This window comes from Ovis canadensis, chromosome 26 (assembly GCF_042477335.2).
Source record: "Ovis canadensis isolate MfBH-ARS-UI-01 breed Bighorn chromosome 26, ARS-UI_OviCan_v2, whole genome shotgun sequence".
Lineage (NCBI taxonomy): Eukaryota > Metazoa > Chordata > Mammalia > Artiodactyla > Bovidae > Ovis > Ovis canadensis.
Genome location: NC_091270.1, coordinates 56,869,013 through 56,883,558, shown reverse-complemented (window position 1 = coordinate 56,883,558; position 14,546 = coordinate 56,869,013).

The window sequence follows — 14,546 nt, the reverse complement described above, 5'->3', positions numbered from 1 at the left end:
AACTATTTGGAATTTTTCTGCCTGGGAGACTTGTCTCCTCGTCCCTATTTATTTATTTCTTCAAATACCTGCTTATATCAGTATTTGCTTGTGGTCATTTATTTTAGACTTTAATTATTCCTTCAATTCTGCCTTATTTTATTGCCCCAATTCTGCTTTTGGCCATTGACGGCTCTTTCCGTTGGCTCCTGTGGCCCTTTGGCGTGGCCCTACCATTGTGGATTATTTGTTGACTTATCTGCACGCTTACTTTCTCACATTAGAGGTTACTCCAGGATCACCTTGTGTATTTTCTGCCCCACCTTTGAGAACCTACTGTTTCTGCAAGAAGCTATGGGTCCTTCTATTGGAAACGATTATTTGAAATCAAAACCTCAAAAATAAAAATAAATCAAGGCCCTGGCACCAAATGAGCTTGTCATTGCTGGAGTATTGATTCTCCTAGTCCTTCTCAAATGGCAGAAAATGGAAATATACGTGTGTGCACTGACATGGGTGTGCACACGTCTGTAACTGTCTCCGCCTGTAACTCTCCTGTGTTGAGCTGAACATGAGTTTGTGCTGATGTCTCCAGCTCCTACCCATTGCGTCCTGGGTCCTCCCAGGCTCTTTCCCTTGCTGATGAGTCGCCGTCCATTCCGGCAGAGAGAGGCCTGGCTCGCGTGACTTGTCGTTCACTGACTTGATTGTTTACTTTCAGGGTGCATGTGCAGCAGTGCCAGCATTGCTCATCTGCACCCGCATTGTTGACAAACAACTGTGTCAGCGAGGCTGTGGTGATGATGGGCAACTGCTTTTACCCTTGGTTTTATAGCTTCTCTTCATTTCCAAAGTCACTCAGGTCAGTAACTTTTCCTTCCACCCCCTTCCTTAAATAATTTTTAATGCATTTTAATATAGTAAGATTATGGTCATAATTTGCATCTGTCCTAAGTGAATTTTTAAAAATTTGCATAAAGTTCATTCTTGGTGATGTAAAATTCTGTGGATTTTGGCAAGTTCATAGTGTCACGTATCTGTCATTAAGTATAATACAGAACAGTTTCACTGCCCTAAAAAATTCCCTGTGCTTTATTTAACCCTTGCTCCTTTCTCTTGAGCTGCTGATATTTTTAAAAAGTTAGTTTTTATTAGAGTAGAGTTACCCACTGTTGTGGTAGCTTCTGCTGTACAGCAGAGTGAGTCAGCTATATGTATCCGTATGCCCCCCTTTCCTGGATTTCCCTCCCACTGAGGGGGCCGCAGGGCCTGGGCAGAGCACCCCGTGCTGTCCGTGGGCTCTCCTCAGTTATCTGCCGTGTGTGTATGGCAGCCCCGGCCTCCCGATCCTCCCGCCTCCCTCCACCCTCCTTTTCCCCCCTTGCTGTCCATATGTGTGTTCTCTATGTCTGTGTCTGTATTTCTGTTTTGCAAATAAGATTGTCTGATTTACTACCGCTATAGTTTTGCCTTTGTAAAATGTCATCTAATTGGAAGCAAGGACTACGTCTCCTTGTCAGACTGACTTCTTTAACTTAGCAATATGTTTTTAACATTCTTGCATGCCTTTCTGTGGTTTGGTTTGTTTTCTTTTTCTTGTTGAGTAATATTTCATCGTGTGAATGTGCCATGACTTTTTATTTTTAATCCATTGTGGTTATGGTTGCTTCTACTTTTTGATGATTGTGAAAAAAGCTGATATATTCATGTGGAGATTTTGTGTGAACATATGTTTTCAAACCAACATGATTGCGAGATCATTTGGTAAAAGTTTGTTTAGATTGTAAAAAACTGCCAAACTGTTTTCCAAAATAGCTGTCCAGTCCTCCTTTCCTGATAGCAATGAATAAGAATTCTTGTTGCTCCATATTCTCAACAGCAGTTGCTACTGTTGGATTTTCTTGTTTTTAATTTTAGCATTCTAAAAATTATGGCATAGTATCTTGTTATTTGCATCTTCAATTCTCTAATTATAAAGAATTTGAACATCTTTTTATACATTTTTTTAATCTATCTTCTTTGATGCAGTGTGTTTTCAGATCTTTTGTTCTTTTTTAAGGTGAGTTGTTTGTTTTCTTACTGTTGAGTTTTTAGAATTCTTATTTTGGATACAAGGTCTTTTTCAGATATATATTTCGCAAACATTTTCTCCAAGTTTGTGGCTGTGTCCTTCACAGAGCAGAATAAAGACTAATTTATCCCTTTTTCCCCCCTGGATTATGCTTTTGATGTTTTATCTAAAAAAATCACTAGCAAACTCAAGATTATCTAAAATTTATCCTAGGTTTTCTTCTAGGGGTTTTATAGTTTTGCATTTTTACATTTAGATTCATGATTCATTTTGAATTAACTTCTCATGAAAGATGTAAGATCTAAGCTCCTTTTTTACATAAAGATATTACTGTTTGTTGAAAAGTCTGTCCCTTCATCACCTAATTGCCTTTGCTCCTTTATCAAATATCAGTTGACTATATTTGTGTGGGCCTATTTCTGGACTCTGAGTTCTGCTCCTTGGGTGTATGGTGTCTCCTCTTCAGTTGGCCTCCCTGGTGGCTCGGTGGTGGAGAATCTGCCTGCCAGTGCAGGAGACATAAGAGACACAAGTTCTATCCTTGCATCGGGAGGATCCCCTGGAGAAGGAAATGGCACCCCCCTCTAGGATGGACAGAAGACCTTGATGGGCTACAGGCCATGAGGTAGCAAAGAGTCAAATGTGACTGAGGACGCACATCTACCCTTTAACGGATACATCACTGGCTTAATTGCTATAGCTCTGTCATATAGAATCTATAAATCAAATAGACTTATATCTGTAAAATTGGTAAGTCAAGAATAATTGGCATCTTAACGGTACTGAGGTTTCAGTCCGTGATTGTGAACCATCCCCTTATTTAGCTCTTCTGCTTCTTTCATTAGCTTGATAGCTTTCAGCATGTAGGCCTCATATACATTTTGTTACATTTAAGCATGTAGACCTCATATACATTTTGTTACATTTACACCCAATATCTTTTCATATTTTGGTATTATTTGAGTGGTATGTTCTTAATATCAAATTCCAATTGTTCATTGCTGGCATAAGGAAAAGCAATTGATTTCTGTATATTAGCTTTGTGTCCTGTGACCTTGCTACTCTCACTCGTTAGTGGCATGAGTTTTTTTGTTGCTATTTTCTGGAAGGATTTTCTACATATACAATCATGTCATCTGCAAACAAGGACAGATTTATTTCTTCCTTCCCAGTCTGTATACCTTTATTTCCTTTTATTGTCTAGTTACCCTAGCAAGGACTTTCAGATGAAGTTCAAGAGAAGCTATAAGGACATTCTTTCCTTCCAGTTTCTCACCACTAAGTATGATGTTAGCTGTAGATTTTTAATAGCTGTTCTTTATCACGTTGAGGATGTTCCTCTGTTTCTGTGCATGCTCAGTTGCTCAGTCATGTCCACCTCTTTGCACCCCCATGGACTGTAGCCCACCCGACTCTTCTGTCCATGGAATTTTCCAGGTGAGACTGTTGGAATGGGTTGCCATTTCCTCCTCCAGGAGATCATCCCGATCCAGGGATCAAACCTGCGTCTCCTGCGTTTCCTAAATTGGCAGGTGCTTTCTTTTGCCACTGAACCACCTGGGAAACCTTCCTCTGTTTCCAATTTAATGAAAATTTTTATCATGAATGAGTATTGGATTTTATCAATTGCCTTTCAACATCAACTGATATAATCATGTAATGTTTTTTCTTTAGGGGCTTCATTATTATGCCTTATTGATGAATTTATAATTTTATTATTATGTAATGCTTCTCTTTATCTCTGATAATTTTTCTTGTTCTGAAGTCTGCTTTGTCTGAGATTAATATCACTACTCCAACTTTCTTTTAATTAGTATAATAATGGTCTATCTTTCTCCAGCTTATATCTATATCTATCACTATATAAAAGTAAAACTTTTATCCTCATTGAGTCTTTGTATTCTCCCTTTTCCCATCATGTTCCTCAATATAGTAATGAAATTTATTTTAAATTTTCTGTCTGAGAATTTTAAAATCTGTGTCATATCTGAGTCTGGCTTTGATTCTTGCTTTGTCTCTCCAGAGTGTTTTCTCTTCCTTTCAGCGTTCCATGCAGTCTCTTGTTGAGAGTTAGATACAATATGTCAGTTAATAAAAGCTGAGTTTCGCATGTGAGGTTTTATATTACCCTGGCTGGGAACTGGTCCACACTTCATGTTTATTATCTCTGTACCTGCCAAAGGCTTCACATTTCTCAGTGTCCTGGTTATTGTCTTCCTGTTGTCTCTGGATGTCTCTAAGAACGCCCGCTGAGAGTGTGTCTTGTAGCTCTTTTAGTTGATATCCATTATTACACTGGTGTCCTGTTGATGTGGAGGTAAGGTGTAGGTGTGAGAAGCATGCTATAATCTGTGATCACATCTCATTCTTGTAGTGAGCCCAGGTGGGCTGGTGGTAAAGAGCCTGCCTGCCAGTGCAGGAGATGTAAGAGACGTGAGTTCAATCCCTGTGTTGGGAGGATCCTCTGGAGAAGGTAATGGCAACCACTCTAGTATTCTTGCCTGGAGAATCCCATGGTTAGAGAAGCCTAGCAGGCTATAGTCCATGGGGTCGCAAGGAGCGACTTATCAGCATGTCCGGTAACCTTGATCTTGTCAAGGTCATGGTCAAACTGTTTCTTAACTACCCACCCCCACACCTGTTGCTCAGCTCAAACAGTGGAGGGGAATGAAGGCAGAGAATGCCCTTTCCCTAGGTGGGCTTAAGCTCTGATGATATAGTTTCCTCTGGAGAATAAGCCTTTGTTACCGACAATGCTTTGGGTGTATTTTGCAAAGGTCATTCTTCATCCTTCCTCTCCCCATAGTCCTGAGGGTCTGCCTCTTGGATCTTCACTGTGTGAGGCTGGTCGGGATTACTGGAGGTAAAAACTACAAAGGGTAGGGGTCTTGTAAGACGGAGGCCCCCAAGGCTTTCTCATTCTCAAGCCAGACCACATTTAGCAGTTCATTGAAATGACCGTTTATGCGTTTCTAACAGTTTATAGCTCCAGCAGCTTCTGTTCTGAGCAAGATCTCAGTTCCGAGTCTCTGGGCCCCTGTTTCTCCAGGTTTCAGGGAGGCGGCTTCCGCTGTAATCGCAGTTCTCTGATAGATCCAAGTTAAGCCATTAGTTTTCAGTTTGTTCAGCTTTTTCTTGTGAAAACAGTGGTAATTTCTGAGCTTTTAAAATGTCATAGCTGAAACTGGAAGTATGTTTATTCTTTTGTTGCTAGCAAATTTGAAGGATTCACGCTGTCTGGGACTAACTGTTTTGCAGGAGGTTCCTGTACATGTGAAGTGTGGGGGTTGACTGTAGGGACAGGTGGGAAGCTCAGGCTTTTCTGCTTCCTCCCTTGTTGCTGCCATGATGGACTGTTTCTTGACAGTAGGGCTCTCTGTGTAGCCTCGTTTCTCCTGGCCCTCAGAACATAACTGGATTCCAGAATCCGTCCTTCTATTACCAAGGCTGGACACCACTCTAGCGTCTTCCACCAGCTGCTGCCACCAGGACACAGAGCCCTTCTCTTCCAAGACATCTCTCTTCTCTTTTCAAAAGGGGGTACTTTTGAGATTTTTCCTTTTCTGGGTTCCACTCATTAATTTTCATGCCTTTCTCCAGAAATTATGCCCTGGTATATTTAGCTTCTGTCTAAATGGGTTTCACCCAGGATGGGTTATTTGTTGATTTCTAGCATTTGATACCAGAAGGCTCCCTCTGTACTCTCTGCTCACCCCACTACACTCTGGCAGCTTCCTGCTCAGGGTTTGCTGGTCTTGGTTCCTCTTGGCCACGCTTACACATACTTTGGAGTCTGTGGATTTCTCTGTCTCCTACTCCTACCGAAGATGTATTTCATGGTTTTATTTTTGTTCTCCTTGTTGCTCTATTTGGTTTCCAGGAGAAGTAGGAAGATTCAGAGCTAAGCAGTCACCATGTTTCTGACCTCTGTTCCCAATTTAGAAATAAAAAGAAACATTAAGAAGCAACAGGAGAGGGAACCAGAGTCCCTGTCCTGCCCTTGCAGAGCAATGTCAAGGGCTCCCCCTGGAGCGGAGCGGAGCGTGAACAGCCAGCTGTCAGGCTGTCCTTCATCCTTACTCCTGTCATCTGAAAATGGTGTGTTCCTTTCTTTCTTGATATTGTATTCTCCTAATTGGGATTTTAGTAAATCAACAGGTAGCGATGTAAATGCAGTGATTTGCTCCTATTTGGAAGAATCAGGCTTTGAGAATTTCACTTTGATGAAATCCTACAGGAGAGAAACGCAGTTAAACTGGCTTTCACTTTGCCAGGGTTTTTTCCTCTTCCTCTGTGAAGCCTGACTACGTAAACAATTGATTGTAAAAATTCTAAAGGTCCCCCTGTGACTCTTATTTCTGTTTTGTAAATATGTTCATTTGTACCTTTTTTTTTTTTTAGATTCCACTTATAAGCAACATCATATGATGTTTGTCTTTCTCTGAGTTACTGCACTTAGTATGTTAATCTCGAGGTCTACCCATGTTGCTATGAATGGCGTTTGCAAATAGCATTTCCCTGACTTGGCCGTTGTGAACAGTGCTGCCATGAACACTGGGGTGCATGTATTTTCTCAAATTATGGTTTTCTCCAGATATGTGCCCAGGTGTGGGATTGCTGGATCATAGGGTAGCTCTATTTTTAGTGTTTTCTTTTTTTTTGAACCTTCTTACTGTCCTCCATAGTGGCTGTACCAATTACATTCCCACCAATAGTGGAGGAAGGTTCCCTTTTCTCCACAGACTCTCCAGCACTTACTGTTTGTAGGTTTTTTGATGATGGCCACTCTGACTGGTGTGAGGTGATACTTCATTATAGTTTTGATTTGCATTTCTCTAATAATGAATAATGTTGAGCATCTTTTCATGTGCCTCTTGACCATCTGTATATCTTCTTTGGAGAAATGACATCATCTATTCTTTCTCTATCAATAAACATTCATCCACACTTTAACTCAAATGTTAAGGTTTTAGTTATTTTTATAAACAATTCCTAGATTATACTCTTACTATTTAAGTTTAGGGCCTACTAAGTTACACTAACATCCAGGATTTTTCCCAACATTTAACCTTTCATCAAGTTCCCATATACTATTTAAATGCCACTCACATTTTTTTAAACTGAGATGCTTTGTGGATCCATATCACAAAAAATTTTTAAAAGTCAGTCTTTCCATTTGAGAATTCCAACTGCTGGTCATCTGTCTCAACAGGAGTTCTGTGCTTCAAGGAAGGGATGAAGTTGTAGAAGCCAGCCTGGTCCTCTGCTTCCTTCTGACACCCACTCCCAACCATTGCCAGTCTATGCTGATGCCATAGCTAAGCAACCTGCTGTTATTGCTTTTTTTGGTAAATTTCCTCCAACAATAACATCTTGTGGCTTCTCAAAGAGCTGCTAAAGAATGATGGACTTCATTGCGTGAGGCATCTTTATGAGTAATAAATGGAGCTATTTTCTTTTCCTTGGGAAGCTAAATTATGCTGGTCTGTTCTCGGTAATAAACAGTGCTATGAGTCTTATTACATAGGAAGTATATAAAACCTACTTCAGATGGTGGATTTTGTGTAAATGCTTATCAGGCTGCTTGAATTCTGTATTGCATTTTAGAGTCCAAACAATGTCCATACAAAAATAGAAAATGATTTCACAGTTCTCCAGGGTCAAGGCAAGAATGTCCAAATCGGAGAGGGGGAAAAGTTTGAATTTAAATATAGAATGTACTGAAAATTTTTATCTTCATTTCAAGCTTAATGTAAGTTGTTAAAATAGAATTTTGCTGGGTAAATATGCGTGATATAATTTGTTATGTAAAAGATAACTAACTTGAAAGATTTGAACAAAATAAAATCATAAAATAGAGAATATAGGTTAGGACTTTGAAAAGTATAATTAGCTTTCAATATAAATAAAATATGTGGTTTCCTTTGGAGTGTAAAAACTCAATGTAATTTGCAAATTATTCCTGTAATCAGTTCAGGTCAGTTGCTCAGTCGTGTCCGACTCTTTGCGACCCCATGAATCGCAGCACTCCAGGCCTCCCTGTCCATCACCAACTCCCGGAGTTCACTCAGACTCACGTCCATTGAGTCGGTGATGCCATCCAGCCATCTCATCCTTTGTCGTCCCCTTCTCCTCCTGCCCCCAATCCCTCCCAGCATCAGAGTCTTTTCCAGAGAGTCAACTCTTCACATGAGGTGGCCAAAGTACTGGAGTTTCAGCTTCAGCATCATTCCCTCCAAAGAAATCCCAGGGCTGATCTCCTTCAGAATGGACTGGCTGGATCTCCCTGCAGTGTAATAAGTCCATTTAAATGAATATAAAGTGAAGAAGTGAAGTGAAAGTCCCTCAGTCGTGTCCGACTCTGTGAAACGCCTTGGACTACACAGTCCGTGGGACTCTCCAGGCCAGAACACTGCAGTGGGTAGCCTTTCCCTTCTCCAGGGGATCTTCCCAACCCAGGGATCGAACCCAGGTCTCCTCCTTTGCAGGCAGATTCTTTACCAACTGAGCCACAACAGAAGCTCAAATGAATATGTTTCCACTCTATTTTCATAAGGAACATATGAAATTTTAGTGAGTCACACTTTAACATTCTACAGAAATATGGAACAATAGAGAACTGAAGTGGTTATTCCTTGGGCTTCCTTGGTGGTGGTGCTCAGCAGTAAACTATCCGCGTGCCGACGTCGTGCCTTGTACATAAGACACGTGCAGTGAATGCTTATTGCTTGAATCAGGGAATGTGTGAGTGACAGAATTACATGACTTAAGAAGGTGATTACTCTAGCAAGTCGGTGTTGTACTCAACTCTATGTGCGGTTTCTACTGGCATAGGGAAGCCACACAAAAAAGTGGTTTTCTAGAGTACTACCACCATCCACTATTTGCTGGAGTTTATGGTTTATGGTTTATCTATCTAGATCTGATAGAGTGCCTGATGAACTATGGACGGAAGTTCATGACAGGAACCTGTACAGGTTCATGTACAGGAGACAGGGATCAAGACCATCCCCAAGAAAAAGAAATGCAAAAAAGCAAAATGGCTGTCTGAGGAGGCCTTACAAATAGCTGTGAAAAGAAGGGAAGCGAAAACCAAAGCAGAAAAGGAAAGATACAAGCATCTGAATGCAGAGTTCCAAAGAATAGCAAGAAGAGATAAGAAAGCCTTCCTCAGTGATCAATGCAAAGAAATAGAGGAAAAACAACAGAATGGGAAAGACTAGAGATCTCTTCAAGGAAATTAGAGACACCAGGGAACATTTCATGCAAAGATGGGCTCGATAAAGGACAGAAATGGTATGGACCTAACAGAAGCAGAAGATATTAAGAAGAGGTGGCAAGAATACACAGAAGAACTATACAAAAAAGATCTTCACGACCCAGACAATCACGATGGTGTGATCACTCACCTAGAGCCAGACATTCTGGAATGTGAAGTCAAGTGGACCTTAGAACGCATCACTACAAACAAAGCTAGTGGAGGTGATGGAATTCCAGTGGAGCTGTTTCAGATCCTGAAAGATGATGCTGTGAAGGTGCTGCGCTCAACATGCCAGCCAATTTGGAAAACTCAGCAGTGGCCACAGGACTGGAAAAGGTCAGTTTTCATCCCAATCCCAAAGGCAGGCAATGCCAAAGAATGCTCAGACGACCGCACAGTTGCACTCATCTCACATGCTAGTAAAGTAATGCTCAAAATTCTCCAAGCCAGGCTTCAGCAGTCCATGAGCTGTGAACTTCCTGATGTTCAAGCTGGTTTTAGAAAAGGCAGAGGAACCAGAAATCAAATTGCCAACATCCCCTGGATCATGGAAAAAGCAAGAGAGTTCCACCAAAACATCTATTTCTGCTTTATTGACTATGCCAAAGCCTTTGACTGTGTGGATCACAATAAACTGGAAAATTCTGAAAGAGATTGGAATACCAGAGCACCTGACCTGCCTCTTGAGAAACCTATATGCGGGTCAGGAAGCAACAGTCAGAACTAGACATGGAACAACAGACTGGTTCTAAATAGGAAAAAGAGTGGGTCAAGGCTATATGTTGTCACCCTGCTTATTTAACTTCTATGCAGAGTACATCATGAGAAACGCTGGGCTGGAAGAAGCACAAGCTGGAATCAAGATTGCCGGAGTAAATATCAATAACCTCAGATATGCAGATGACACCACCCTTATGGAAGAAAGTGAAGAGGAACTACAAGAGCCTCTTGATGAAAGTGAAAGAGGAGAGTGAAAAAGTTGGCTTAAAGCTCAACATTCAGAAAACGAAGATCATGGCATCTGGTCCCATCACTTCTTGGGAAATAGATGGGGAAACAGTGGAAACAGTGTCAGACTTTATTTTTGGGGGCTCCAAAATCACTGCAGATGGTGACTGCAGCCATGAAATTAAAAGACGCTTACACCTTGGAAGAAAAGTTATGACCAACCTAGATAGCATATTGAAAAGCAGAGACATTACTTTGCCAACAAAGGTCCTTCTAGTCAAGGCTATGGTTTTTCCAGCTGTCATGTATGATGTAAGTTGGACTGTGAAGAAAGCTGAGCACCGAAGGATTGATGCTTTTGAACTGTGGTGTTGGAGAAGACTCTTGAGAGTCCCTTGAACTGCAAGGAGATCCAACCAGTCCATTTTGAAGGAGATCAGCCCTGGGATTTCTTTGGAGGGAATGATGCTAAAGCTGAAACTCCAGTACTTTGGCCACCTCATGCGAAGAGTTGACTCATTGGAAAAGACTCTGATGCTGGGAGGGATTGGGGCAGGAGGAGAAGGGGACGACAGAGGATGAGATGGCTGGATGGCATCACGGACTCGATGGACGTGAGTCTGAGTGAACTCCGGGAGTTGGTGATGGACAGGGAGGCCTGGCGCGCTGCAGTTCATGGGGTTGCAAAGAGTCGGACACGACTGAGTGACTGAACTGAACTGATGGTTTATTTAATCATTCTCATTTTAGGCATTATATTCATTTGATGCCTGTTTTTGGAGCACCTACTATGTGTCAAATACAATTCTAACTACTGTATGTAGAACTGAAAAGCATAGCAATGGTTCCTGTAGAGTTTGCAGCCTACTTAAGAGAGAGAAAGACCAGTATATGTCTGTGTATATATATTTTCACATATATATTTATAAGTATATTAATCTGGAGCATATATATGAAGTTTGTAACAATGTTTATTTCTGGAAAGTGGTCGGGAATTTGGGGTGTTGGTCAAGGAAGATGTTGTCAGGAAGGTTTGAATATCTTTGATAAGAATATAGTTGTGCATATTGTATAATTTAATACAATAATTAAACATTAATTTCAGAAAAAGTAGTAATATATGCTTTAAAAATATGGATTTTTTTTGGTTAACATTTTGTCCTTCACATTTCTCCAGTATTTTATTATAAAAGTTTTCACACATATAGAGAAGTTTTTAAAAATTAAACATTGAATACTTTCACCACCTCGATCCCACTATTAATAATTTAATATATTGACATGGTCTTTCTTCAGCTTTCAAGTAGAAATAAATGAAATGTTTTTCATTTTCCCAAAGAACTGTATTGAATAATGTGTTCACCATTTTGTTCCACTTCCTCTTGCCATTTTTCAGGCAACTTCATAATCCCATCTTCCCAAAACTTTTTTTTTTTTTTTAGCTTTTTATTTTTTAAATTTTACAATCTTTAATTCTTACATGCGTTCCCAAACATGAACCCCCTTCCCACCTCCCTCCCCATAACATCTCTCTGGGTCATCCCCATGCACCAGCCCCAAGCATGCTGCATCCTGTGTCAGACATAGACTGGCGATTCAATTCTTACATGATAGTATACATGTTAGAATGTCATTCTCCCAAATCATCCCACCCTCTCCCTCTCCCTCTGAGTCCAAAAGTCCATTATACACATCTGTGTCTCTTTCCCTGTCTTGCACACAGGGTCGTCATTGCCATCTTCCTAAATTCCATATATGTGTTAGTGTACTGTATTGGTGTTTTTCTTTCTGGCTTACTTCACTCTGTATAATCGGCTCCAGTTTCATCCATCTCATCAGAACTGATTCAAATGAATTCTTTTTAACGGCTGAGTAATACTCCATTGTGTTTATGTACCACAGCTTTCTTATCCATTCATCTGCTGATGGACATCTAGGTTGTTTCCATGTCCTGGCTATAATAAACAGTGCTGCGATGAACATTGGGGTACATGTGTCTCTTTCAATTCTGGTTTCCTCGGTGTGTATGCCCAGAAGTGGGATTGCTGGGTCATAAGGTAGGTCTATTTGCAATTTTTTAAGGAATCTCCACACTGTTCTCCATAGTGGCTGTACTAGTTTGCATTCCCACCAACAGTGTAGGAGGGTTCCCTTTTCTCCACACCCTCTCCAGCATTTATTGCTTGCAGATTTTTGGATTGCAGCCATTCTGACTGGTGTGAAGTGGTACCTCATCTTTTTGAGCAAGGAACTGTTCCAGGTGCCTTTTGCAGTCTTACAGGGAATTTAAATTTTCTCCATTAAAAGAGATTTGTAAAGACCAAAATAGATTGAAATCCAAAGGTGTGCAGTCTGGTGAATACGGCCGATGAGTCAGAACTTCCCACCCCAGCTCTACCTGGCTTTGCACGGTCACCAAATAAACATGGGGTCTTGTGTTATCCTGAAGGAAGCTTATACATTTTCTGCTGACTAATTCTGGACACTTTTCATCGAGTATTGCTTTCCGTTGGTCTAATTAGGAGCAGTACTTCTTGGAATTCCTTGTTTGATTTTCTGGAAGGAACAAGTAAAATCGAGGACTCCATTTCAAACCCACCATATACACAGCATCACCTTCTTTGGATAAAGACTGACCTTTGATGTGGTTGACCACATCAGTTGCCCCATGATCTCTTCCATTCCACATGATTGTACAGTGTCCACTTTTATGTCCCATTACAATTTGTTTTAAAAACTGAATGTTTTCATTATGTTTCAGTAGAGAATCAAGTGGAAATTCGGTCAGTAGGGTTTTTTTGCTTAACTTATGTGGGACCCAAACATCAAAGCAATTAACATACCAAGCTGATGCAAATTATTTTCAAAGCTTGATTTGGATATTTTGAGTATGTCAGCTATCTTCAAGTGATATAACATTGCTTGTTCTCAATTAATGTCTTAATTTACTTGCTCTCAACTTCCATTGGTCCACCAGACTGGAGCATTGTCCAGTGAGAAATCTCCAGTGTGAAACTTAGCAAACCACCTTTGACACTTTTGATCAGTCACAGCAACTTCTCCATACACTGCACAAATCTTTTGCATTTCAGTTGGGTTTTTACCTTTCTTGAAACAATAAAGCATAATATGACAAAACTGTTGCTTTTTTCCTTCCATCTTCAATATTAAAATGGTTACCCCAAAATCTACCAATTTCTATGTTTTTCTAAAATGCATGCTGATATGATAGCTATCAAAACGCAATCTAAGAAAATTGTTTCAAATGAAGTTAAAGACAACTAAGCACTACTAGAACCATTTTTACAAAATAACCAAATGGACTTTTTGACCAACTCAATACTTACCTCATCATATATCTATTTATCCAAGCCTCTATCCGTCCATCAATGCATCGTACTTTTTGATGTAGTTCCAAGTAAGTTGAGACGCCTCGATGCACTTCTCTTGAAACACTTCAGCATCCTTTTCACTGACTAGAACTCAGAATTTGTTTACAGTTCAAACATAACTTCTTGTTAACACTCACTTGTTATTTAACACAAAATGAATGAAATGTGAACATGAGCTCTACGTTATGATTCTGTAGGTTTCCTTAGGTAATATTCAAGCAGGATCCAATAGAAGTCTGAAACAGTGATTGTTGTAACTCTTTCCCTTAGGGGAGACCCCTTTTAGTTACTGTACATTTAGTTCTGATTAATCAGAGGATCAGTTGGTAGAGCCATGGTTCGTTCTTCTAATGATGAATTTTCACTCCAAACTGAAAAACATAACAGGATCTGTACCCACATCCATTGACTGGTTGGGTGTTTGGTGAGAGAGTTGGTTGCACATCCAGAAAGCGCTGCAGAGAATGACGTCCGTGGCTTTGGAAATCCTGCCACACTCAGATTTGGCGGCCTTTTCAGCTGCATGAGACCCAACTAGGGTGAGGGTGGAGACCTGGTCTCTTTGTCCACAGTTTTATCTTCAGAGCACAGTTCAGTGACTGGCACATTGGTAAAAATGTGTTGAATGAATGAATGAATTAGGGCCTCATACATAGACAGAGGGTTATTTGTGAAGTTGATTGCTAAGCCGTGTCCAAGTCTTTTGTGACCTCATGGACTGTAGCCCACCAGGCACTGCTATCCTTGAGATTTCCTGGGCAAGAGACCAGGAGTGGGTTGCCATTTCCTTCCCGCGGGGGATCTTCCTGACCCAGGGATTGAACCCGGGTCTCTTGTATTGCAGGTGGTCTCCTGCATTGCAGGCAGACTCTTTCCTAACTGAGCCACTAAGGAA